At 39.7% G+C, this 10,913-nt stretch overlaps 1 long non-coding RNA gene across 1 annotated transcript in view; it reads left to right on the top strand.

Moving 5' to 3' along the window:
- The window catches only part of LOC310894433, a 70,388-nt gene that overhangs the window by 23,619 nt on the left and 35,856 nt on the right, over positions 1-10,913 (top strand). The window lies entirely within an intron of this gene.

The following is a 10,913-nucleotide window of genomic DNA, read 5'->3' as shown; positions in this document are numbered from 1 at the left end:
GCAGCCCTGTGAAAGGGCAGTGAGGCAGACAAAAACCCCATGCACACTGTCCCCTGATGCATCCAGGTCTCTGCACCAGGGTATGCACCAGGGACACCCCAGTGACAGGTTGCTGAGTTTTTGCCTCTTTGGCACCTCTGCCTCTCCCTGTGGTGGTGGCAGTCCCCACTGTGGTGGAGGTGGAGAAGACCCTCGCTGAGAAACCCCAGGAGCTGTGGGAAGGAAGCCTGTCAAATGCAGGATGGAGCCAGGGTGGCCTTCCTTGGGGCCAGCAGGAAAAGGCGCCGTGGTTAATCAAATATATCTTCATTCATTTAGTGCCTGGAGAAGAAAATGTGCATGGTGTTACTTCACTGAAGCCACAGGAAAACAGGCTACAGCAGAATGGGAAATTTAGGAAAGGCTTTCCCCGTTCCTTGTTAAAAAACATATATTTATTTTCAGTAGGAGGGCTTCTCTTCAAATCAATGCCATTGCTTTCTTCATTGACTAATAAACTTACACCTGGCATTACTCCAGTCTACAGCCAGTCAGAAATCCATCCAGAAATCCCACACATACAGGAAATAAATGAAAAAGCATTTTTTTTTCTGTTATCATTAAAAGCAGAGAGAAAAAAAAAAAGAAAAAAAAAACACTATTTGGGAATAAATAACATCACCATTAAAAATAGCCTGTGGAAGGCTAGAGGTTTGGAGTGGGGGGCAGCTGTTATTGTTTATCAGTTTAGGTTTCCCCCCCAAGTCCAACCCTGCTTTGAAATGTAACACGTCATTAAGGAATTTGTAGTTACAAAGTACAGACACTTGCTCCTGACAGTAAGCATGGCCACTTCTGTCAACAGAGCGAAACCATAACCACTCCCTCCACCTTGCCCCTAGTCCAAAACAGCAAAAATCCTGATTAACAGCCAGGATAAATATGGCAACCAACCAAAACACTATCCAACACGAAGCTTGGTCAAGCTATAAAACTGCCAGCAAATAACCCAGAAGCAAAGCTTGACGCTGAATTTTAAGTTTAGAATAATAGTCTAACCCCAAGAAATATGAATCTGATAACCGCTGAGGAAGGAGTCTGGGATTTTCATTAGTGGCTGGCGTGGTGGGGGTGTGCTGCTGGTGGGAGGCGGGATGCAGAACAGCACAGTGCTGAAATGTGAAGGGGGCAGAATGGTTCAAATCCTGAGAAGGAAAAGGGAGGAGGGGGGAAGAATATTTGTTTTTAAAGGCATTTTTACATTAAGTCACACAAGTGGTTGAAAGACTCACTGTTCATGCAAGTCCTAGGCTGGTCCTCTCTGATGCTGCATAAAAGTTCTTCTGTTTGCTCCATGGGAGCGGGTGCATGTTCAGCACACAGAAGTTAATGGGCTGTACACAAAGTCATTTTTCCCTCAACTCCTCAATTTTTAAAATTTTTGTTTTAAGGAAAAACCCATGACCCCATCACATAATGGAAAGTCGAATGCCTCAGTGTAAATCAAATAATTAGAAGGATATTTCCCTTGCTTTATAAATTTCACTCACACACACACAAAAAAATCCTCAAGAAACAAAAAATCTTGGAGGTGGCTTACTTGTTTTTTCTGGCTCCAAGTATCATTGCATAGTTGGCCCTCATGCGTCTTGACTTTGTGACACCCAGGTTTTAGTCATGCTTAGCCTTTCTGAAAAATAATAGTAGTAATAACAGCAGTGGCAGATTTAACCACAAGCAGACGGGATGTTGCCTCATGGCCCCTTCTCTGTAATGAGCGTAGGTTATTTTGGTTGCTATTTTCTGCTCTGCAGAGGGCTTGAAAGCACTTATATATAACTCTTGGCACCAGACCAACACCCTAAACAGCATTTCAAATGTAGCCAAATACAAACTGCTCACCTAGGCAGGATTAATCCGTCCATTGTCTACCTGCTGCATACATGTGTATAGATGTCTACATGGAAGCTCGGATGTTGATTTTCTGTGCATCTCCAAATTTTTCCTATGATCCTAACATGCTAGTGACAGGGAATACGATAGTTATCCGTGATTTTTGCAGCAAACCAGAGAAGTCCTCTCTTCTTCGTCTTACACAGCATCATGCCAGACTGTTTATGCACGATTTCCTAAAGCCCTAAAACTCAGTTCTGGTGTTTAAAGGCCAAAGTAAAAGCTGCTTTTAGTGGAAAGAAGCTGACAAGTCTTTTTATTAAGACTCTTTAGCTGTATTTTGAGGGTTTATTTAAAAACAAAATCCATTCACACCTAGTTAGTGAGACTTCTACTTAAGGAAAAGAAAAAAAAAGTGGAAAAGAGTAATACCATTTATAACAGAAAAAAATAAAATTAATTTTTTTTTTTCTTTTTGCATGTGATGTAAATTTTATGCAGTTTTTCTTATAAAACTAGACCTCACTGGGTGCCTGGGAAAAGGAAACTAGGAACTAAGATGTTACATATGTTAGATAACATGCTGCAAGCAATTATGCAGATACACAGTGTTTGTGCAGTTCAGAGGAACTATCAGCTCTCTCTCACCTCAGAAATCCTCAAAGGAAGCTACCAACAGATTCCCAGATTTCTAAGGATGCCATTATTTGATAGCTCAGTGTTAGATAACCATAACTGCAGTCTCAGTTTACCTCACAGCATCTTCACTGTAAGTTCAGGAGTAGTTTGCATAAGGGGCAATTGGTTGTGAGCAATCAAAATCACCTAGGCTGCTATATTTGGATTTGTTGGATATAATCTGGAGGGTCAGATGTCTCTGAGCAACCCCTCATGGCATTCACTCATGCTAAAACATCCAATTTTATAGAAAATTTATTAAAAAGTTTTCTACTGCATTTTCAAAGCCACCCCACAGAATTTAACAAAGTTGCACTACAGACTGTTCCACATCAGTTTACAAATCCTGATCATCCTCCTCGAGGAGCAAACAGTGATTTCCATCTCAATTCAGCCTCCTAAAAGGACATTTCACAGCTTTACAGATACAACAGGAATTTAAGCTGTAAAAGATGCTACTGCAGTGCTGCTGACAAAAACCTGGCCATGGTACCTGCAGTATTCACAAGCAACACTCCAGAGAAAACGAGAAATGGAAGAAAAAGTAGAGTATATCCTATGAAGATTGGTTGTGTCCAGGGTGTCATGTGGCACTGTACTTCTCCTCCAGCCTGACAAAGAGTGCAGGAAAGACAAAAGAAATCATGGGAGTCATGTCATGGCATTATACCACCTTATTTTCCTATCAACCTCTGTTCCCAAGCCAACAGATAATTTTTGCAGGAACGATGTCTTTCCTGGAACATCTGGATCCCACAAAGGCTTTCGAAGGGGAGCTGTGACAAATCTGCTGCTGACACTGGCAGCAACAGAGATGTGAGCGTGTTTCTGTTAGAGGACTGCCGGGGATGATTGACGTGATAAATCATTTCTCATTACCCCAAAACAGAAGGAAAGAAGACTTTAGAGGAATGTTCTGCCCTTTTATATCAAGGGAGGAAAGGCACCAGCATGAAAGGACTACCAATATCAAAGACCAATTTAATTATAATAAAAAATATGGTAGAAATATGTATGCTTATCTAGTTATGCTTTGATAGTGAGGTTACTTAGGCATCAGAGGCAGACAGCAGGCATGACTGAGGTTGCAGAACCACGCAGCAGGTGCCTGTGGGCAAGATCTGAGTCTTCATTGGCAGCTACTGAACACCTTCAAGATGTAGATGTTCATCATCATTCTGCAAGAGTTAGGTGCAAGTAAATCCAAGGATTTGCAGAAATCTTTGGGTAGGTCTCTGACCACACAAGATTTCCCCATACCTGATCTGTTTAACCAGGTGGTTTGGTCTGGGTGTATTTACCCCTTATTGTTTCAGGGACAAAATTTAAGAATAGTATTTTCACTTTAAAACCAGTTTGGAAAATATTTCCACTGGTATATACAACTGCAGGCAGGAGGGGCACTAAATATATGAATAGTGAGTGAACAACTATCTTGGATAACATCTGTGGATGACAGCCATTCCACCACCACCCTCCAAAAACCTGACACTTGGCTGGCTACTTATCAAATACAAACCAAAGCAGCTGCAACCCAGATAGGCTGAGCTGAAAATGAGCTTCCACTGAACCTACTGGAAATGGTGACACCTGGCTATTGCCCGACTGAAAGTTATTTTACAGGGGGAGCTGCCAGCGCACGTGCACTCACACATGGGCTGCCCTGGGACCAACCCTTGCAAAAGGTGCAGCATCTGAAATTCCTGCCAAAACCTCTGAGACACCGGCGTTTACAAGGACTGTTAGTATGGTCTTCCCTTGACCATGATAAGTCAGGAATTTGCATGTATTTGCCTGTTTGCTCTCTTGATTCATCTGCAATGTATGCAGCCATGATGAGACCCTCAAGCCGTGAATAACCAGGGCACTGGGAAAGAGCAGGCCGTCCCCTGTTGCGTGAGCTTGGTCTTGGAGCTCTGGTGCTTTATGGAACTGCTCAACAGAAGCCTGTAACATCCAATTTTTTTTCACTTTCCCTCTTAAACCACTTAATTTGTTAGTAGGATCATTCAGGGACAGCTAAAAAGGTCAGAATTTGCTAGTGAGTGCTGGGGTCAGATCCTGGACCTGGGGGACTGTTGCTGCTCTCCTCCCAGGGCCCAGAGGCCCACTACAGGCTGTGTTAAATGGCACCATGACAGCAGGGTCCACTCCCACATTTCTGCATAGCTGCAGTAACAAGAACTACATCTATCCAAGCCCAATGGTGTCCTTCCATTACACAATATTTCTGTCCTGCTGGTGCCACATGCACAGTGTGTACAGAAAGCAGAGAAGTGGGTGCAGAATATAAACCCCTCAGCTAGTGATATCCATGACAGACAATGTAGAGCTCCCTAGGATGATTTTATGAGAATTAGCTGTTTCAGATTTCTTTTTCCTTGTTTCTTTCCCCTCAGAAACATCACTGAATCACCGAGCAGATGTTCAACAGCCATTGATTTTGACTGTCAGATGTAAGAAAAGACATGCAGACATTTAATCTACATATGTCTGTAAATCCACCTGCTCTTGCCAACAGTATTGATGTTTTACTCATTGACCAAAACCAATAGTACATAGGGGTGCTTCTCTTCTGAGACAAGGTCTCTCTTTCTCTTTCACCTCCATTTTCTATCTTCTTTACAAGATGCACATCTCAGAATTTCCCCTCCTATTACACACCTGTATATGTTGATGAGACTTCTATTTTATTTTTATTTTTATTTTATTTTATTTTATTTTGAAGAAGAATAAGAATTATTCCTGCACTTTGTTATATCTTGGTAATGCACACTTGAAATACAGTCTTGATATAGCCCTCTAGACCCCACCAGTCTTTCAGCTGAAGTAATTTCAGCCCTTAAATTATTGCAAAGTTAGGACAGGCCTCAGTGTTACACATTCATTTCAGAGGCTCCCCCAAGTACAGCAGCATATTTAAACTTTTGCCCTGCAAAATCTCTCCTTTTATAAAGTTTTGCATTGCAAAACTTCCACCAGAAAAAAAAAAAAAAAAAAAGCAAATTTACTAATGTATTTTAGTAGGTGATGACACAACTTGAGTAATATACATTTCCAATGTGAAAATAGCACAATAAACTGAAATAATAATAAAAAAGCTTGCTACTATACTTTATTCCTCTCATGGAGAGAAATAGATTAGAGATTTCCTTGCCCTGTTTGGCATCAAGACTGTTGGTTGGTATCACATGAGTCAGAGATTTATCAATCTCCAACTGTCAAATATTTTATATGGTTTTAAATTATGAAAGTTTTTTCAGCAGCTGAGCTAGTGATGACCTAGTGAAAGTGTATGAAGAGATAAAAAGCATCTGCAAGGATGTTACCAAGAGGATTCCATACAAAATCCCAGATGTTGGTAGGGGGATGGTTGGACCAGATGATCTTGGAGGTCTTTTCCAACCTTAATGATTCTGTGATTCTATGTCTGCCACTGGACATGCACAAGACCCCAGTGAGGCAAACAGGGGTGCCAAGTGCCCATAGACCAAAATCAACAAGGATCCACCGTTCTTCATGTGCTTTAGATCAGCCAGTTACTTTCTGTTAGGGAAAAATAGTAGTTGTTATTATAAATAAATAAGAATGGCCTGTATGGTTTCTTCTAAGTAGCAAAGCATCTATAACACACAGAGTGCAATCCTGGTATGCCCATACTTCATCTTCCTTTGGAAGAGGCTGGTACAGGCAAGTTTTAGATTTAGATTTTAGAAAAAACATAAACTGCATTTGAAACTTCTCCCAAACGCAGGCTTTCTCATACTACACCTTACTGTTAGGATCAGTGATGACCCTTCTAAACTGAGAATTCCTTTACAGAAATTTCATTTAGGGGAAGATTAAAAAAGCACCAAAACTCTCCAGGCCCTTCCTTATCTCTTAAGCATTGCAGCCCCTGGGATCAGTCTGTGCCTCCAACTGTTTACAAGAATTATATCATGACTGCTGACAACTAGTCATAGGGATCAGTTTGTGCACAGACTGTGAGCCTTGCTTGCACAGCATGTTGGCCAAGGACCTGCAAAGAGTGGATCACCAAGTGCAAACCAGTCTATTTTTTCAGCATTTGTGGGGCATTGCAGATAAACATTGCAGATAAAACATTCTTCATAAAAGACTCTCCATGCTGTGATTACAGACCACCTCACTCCAAGCATTAAACCAGGAGAGTACCAGGGACTGTTTTGCTCATTCTTTAAGATCCAATCTGCTCAACTGACACAGAATTTGCAAAACGTGCTTTGCGGTCTTCACACAACAACAAAGCACTTATAATTTTGGCTCCAGTCCAAACCCAGTGATATTTATCTGATACTTTGCATGGAGTCATCATATTTTCTTCCACACCCACACTTTTCATTTCTGCAGCTTTAACTAGACTTTTCATTAAATTAGGAGTTTGGAGAGCTTTTTCTTTCAACCTTGGAGTCTGCAGGTTGCTTGACAAGTGCTCTACACTTGGCAGCACCTTTAGAAGTTTGACAGCTTAAACTTACAAAGACACAACACTAAACCACTGAATTCATTTGGTTTGCTCTGTTCATTTCAAGATCATTTAATCAAGTTCAGCAAAAACATCTGAGAAATAAATTTACCAGGAGACAGATACAAGGCAAGCAATTCACATTCTGCAGTTTATTTACTAGTTAGCCCTGAACAGTAGCCAGTCAACTTCTACCTAATCCCTAATAAGGTTGTTTTTCCTTGCTCCCATCAAAAATCTAGCACTCTGACCTTAATGCAAAGTGATGGATTAATGTTACACATGCTGTTCTTAAACCTCAGTCACTCTCTGCTATGACAGCAGGATTAGAAGGGAAAGTATGGGCTGAAGGCACGCAGTGGATTCAGTGATTTAATTGTCTGAGCTTCTGGTGTGCAGGATTAACTTTGGCTTAAATAATGTCTTTTTCCCATCAAAAGGAACCTGTTTGAAATTAATTCCTTTTACTGAAGTCCCAAGTAGATCACTTTTGATTTTTAAGATAGTTTGTGCATGACAGAGGTGTTTGTTTACCTTAATGTTCCCAAAACATTAATCTGAAGCTGTGTGCTGCAGCCACTTTCTGCATCTTATTTTGGAGATGTCTTGATCAATTAGTGCAATGTCACAGTTACATGTAGTTATTGTATCTCCAGCTGCAAGCTGTTAATAATAAACTTGCCCACAGGACAAACCTGCCATATGGCTGATGGTCAAGCAAGGCTAAAATATGCATTAGGAAAAAAATACAACTGTCAACATGAAGCTGGATATAGCTTATTGGATTTGATGTGGGCATCTGACAGCAATGTTTCTTTTAGCAACATTCTGTATTGCAGGTCAGGAATCTGCCTACTGTGGAATATTTGTCACAGGAAGACAAGGGAAAAAAACAGGGAAACATTTGTGAAACGGACAATATAGGGTAGGTTAATGGAGGATAATTTTTTTCAAAGGAGGGAAGGGGAAGTGAATGTTGATCTGAGTTTTTTTTGTAAGAATGCTTTGCTAGAGAAAGCCTTATTCTAGTGTGTGTTTTTTTCACAATCAGGGGAAATCAGCTGCATATGTCAAGAAAAAAAAAAAGGTGTTGTTTTTTTTTTTTTCTTACAGATACAGAGAAACTTGATTGTCACATAAAACATGAGCTGTGGAAGAAAATAGCCAAAGTCTATTTGGCAATAAATATATTCTCAGATTATAATTTCTTTGTGTTAGGTAATGGCTCAGCATTTGTTGTTTTCTTTCTTTCCCTCTCTGTCTCTCTTTTTTTTTTTTCATAAAATATATTTCTTGACATCTATTCCAGCCATTCAATGAATGGCACTGGCATGATTTCTTGCCTCATTGATAACACCAGTGCAGCAAATACTTCCTTTAGCTTTATAAAAGTGGAAGGTACCACAACTGCATTTTCCATTGAACAAGACAAGTCAAAGAATGGCATGAACGTAAAAGCAAGCTCTCCTGTTCAGTGACAGCCTTAAAGTCCTTCCTCTTTGCCTCATTAAAGATCACCTCCCAGTAACTTCAGTTCATTTATGAACTGAAGGGCATGCAAACAGCTTCCTTCTCTACTACTTTCATTTTTATCAATGGAAACAGAAACCAACCTACTTGCTGTTCTAATAGCAGCAGTGAAGACTCTATTAAAAGTCTGAGAGTTCATTTTACATGTGGCAAGGGCTGATTTGATTAGTAGGTAATTAGAAGCACACTGTTAATTATGAAATTTAAAAGGGATAGCTGAGAGTCACAGTTCCTAGGAGAATTCTCCAATATATGGTAAAGCAATATTTTTTATTAGATTTTGCTATCAAGGCCTTGTTCTTGCAAATACTTCTGCACGTGCTTATCTCTGGCACATGGTGAATGGTCTCCTTGACTTTCATGAGTCAGTCCTGACTTCATTAGCAGAAGCCCTCTGCATATGTCTTTGGAAAGACTGTGTTTGAGATGACAAAAATCCCTTCCCAGTTTCCAGTCATTTCTTCAGAATTTCTAAACATTTCTCACAGAGATGATATTTCCATTCTACAGGAAACATAAAAAAAATCCAGGAAAGCTTTCCTGGTAGTTCAGAGTTATCGGAGCATTGCAGGACATATCATGAGGTAAAAGGAGTGTTTCAATGCAAACCTCAGAACTTCAGCAGCTGATCTAAACCTGGTGACATTGAAACACTTGGCTTCTAAACATGTCATCATGCTGCATTAGAGAGAGGTTCTCTCTCTGCCCACTCAATGCAGAGATAACCAAACCAGACCAACTATTCACCCTACTGTTTTCTGGGTTGAGGTGTGCTATCTATTCCAAAATGGCATATATTTTTATGACAAACTTTCTGTGAGGAAGTATTCTACAAAAGCTGGATCTTTCCTGGGCTTAGAAGTATTCTGAATGGAAATTAAGAATCTGGTTTAATCCAGGCCTTTCTTTTTCACAGTTTTAAAAATGCAGAGGAGAAATTAAGACTGTGGACTTAAAACAGATTTCAAACCCATAAGCCATCAGGTATATTTGTGGGTTATTCCCAAAGTCCCTACATGTTAAAATGTGTTTTTCTCCGGCTAGCTGAATTTATACTGTGGCATAAACACAGGTTTGGCATATTCACTCAGCAAAGAAATCTCCCAATTAATAAGACAAGATAAGCAATCAACAAGAAACACTTCAGAGTTCAAAAGAAGAAATGAGGTGTTCAGTAAATGGGAAAAAAAAAAAAAGAAAAAAAAAAGGAAGTCTTTCTGATGTGGTACAAAGTACAAAATCAAGAGCAAAGGAAGAAGAAAACCAAGGGAATAGTGAAGATCATAGTGAGGATTGATAGCAGTGTAGAATATGAAGAGAGAACATTTTGTGTGAGCTGTACATACCTGAAAACAGTAGAGCCCTAAGAACAAGGAATTAACTCTAATATATATTATACAATTTTTCTTGCTATTTCCAACAGCAGAAACATGCTTACTTTGATCACAGAAAGTTAATTAAATGTGCCAATTCTTGGTAGCATATTTATGAGCCACCACTTACATTAACAACAGCTCCGTGTATATACACAGTAACTCATTTGTACATCACCACGTGCTTATTGTTACTCCATATTTTTTCATGATTTCATCCTACCTGTTTTGTCTGAAGGGAGAGTATGTCTGCAACAAATCTGAATCTTCATGATAGCCCTAATTTAGGTGTTATGCATGCACATTTTCTGTGGCCTTCTGGGCCACCCATCTATTAAATGTCCTGCCACTTGGCTGTTTTACATGATGTCAGTTCGTGATCTGGCTTTTTTTACTCTGTTACCAAATCCTGACTTCTTAAAACATTAAATAAAATGTTTCTTTCAGGGTTAATTATTTTGGAGTGTGACAGAAACCAGCACCAATAAAGTTTGTTGACATAAAAAGAGTAGATGTGAAAATAAAAATGTATGCATGTCTACACTGAGCTCCTGAGCTAATGCATTGAGTTTCAGATCTTGACAGAAACTTGGCCTCCATCAGTCTTGACTCTGTTTAAGTGACAGGATGGCTGGCAGCACTCACCGGTGCTTGCAGGATGTACTAATATTTACAAGCAAAGGAAGGTCTCTGGCTTTGTTGAAATAACACCACTTTCTTAATTTGACTGCTGCTCCATAGCAGACCTTAACAAACAGCTACCAAGGGAGGAGGTAAAGGACTGAGCTTTCATCAAATGCTAATGTTTACCTTAAACTGAAAAAAGTCACAATTATACTAAACAGATTTTTGAGGGCAAAGTATAAATAATGATATCATTCTTCTGGAATATCATACTCGGGATGACAATGTAAACAGTAATGAGTTCCAAAAGCAAAACGCAAATAGGGGAAAAAATATATTGGACAAGATTT

Source organism: Anser anser, assembly GCF_964211835.1.
Source record: "Anser anser genome assembly, chromosome: 2".
Taxonomy (NCBI): domain Eukaryota; kingdom Metazoa; phylum Chordata; class Aves; order Anseriformes; family Anatidae; genus Anser; species Anser anser.
Note: the sequence above shows the minus strand (reverse complement) of the source record. Positions and strands in the feature narration are given on the sequence as shown.